We start from the raw sequence: 1,057 nt of genomic DNA, 5'->3' as shown, positions 1-1,057 counted from the left end.
TAAAATATTTTGACAAAATCATTGAAATAATCAGTAGAATTGACTAGTATAGTGTTAACACAGAGTTAATTAAAATAAAAATTTTATTTTCATTTAAGAAAGTTTTTATCACTAGATAGGGCTTATGTTATAAATCTAAGGATGAATCAATATTTTGAGTTTAAATAAAATTAAATAAGGAAAGTCACGTGATGTTCACAATGAATGATTATGTCAATGACAACACAAACTAACAAAAAAGCATAAATATTACAAAGATCAATATTAAATTTCTTTAACAATATGTCTCTAAAAGGTTAGTGATACAAAATTAAGTCACATAATTTTAAATTATTAGATAATAATTAGATAAAATTTAATCATGTGTAATTGAATGCAGCAATTAAATCAAATTATTTAATTATATTGAAATTAATTATAACAAAATTTAATTGAACGATTATAATCGTTCTTTCTATCACTTTTTTTGCAATGATCATTTTCTCTGAGGTTTGATTCTGAGTTAAATCAGAACCTCAGGTTCTCTATTCCATCCAAAAGACTTTTTTAAAAATGCCATTTTTTAGAAGAGAAAAGAAAATCTGGTCAGAACTTTAAAAAAAGTCCTATTATTCTGTTCCATTGCTTTTCTCATAGCTGCATGTATGGCTGCTAAAACCTAAAAAAATAAAGATTTTCAATTCAAGCTTCAGTTTTGTTCTTTTTAATGCCCCAACTAACCACAGTATGACAAAAAGCCACCCAGCTGAAATAGTGCAATTGTCTAATGCAGTAACCAGGTTGTGGTAGTACATGTGGTGATAGACAAAGACCAATAGCATTGCTTATAAAATAGTAATACATCATATTTCAAGTTCTGGGAGTTTTGCATTATACCTAATCAAAGAAGTTGGACTGACTGTTTCATACGTTTTTTCTTGATATACATATCTCTTATAAATTTTCACAGACATACATGTAAACACACAGACACACATACACACACATATATGTACTATTTTATTAAATTCACATTCATGTTGCTATAGTGACTGGACAGATGCTAGCTTCATACTGT

This window comes from Myotis myotis, unplaced genomic scaffold (assembly GCF_014108235.1).
Source record: "Myotis myotis isolate mMyoMyo1 unplaced genomic scaffold, mMyoMyo1.p scaffold_m19_p_2, whole genome shotgun sequence".
Taxonomy (NCBI): Eukaryota; Metazoa; Chordata; class Mammalia; order Chiroptera; family Vespertilionidae; genus Myotis; species Myotis myotis.
This window is presented reverse-complemented; position numbering follows the sequence as displayed.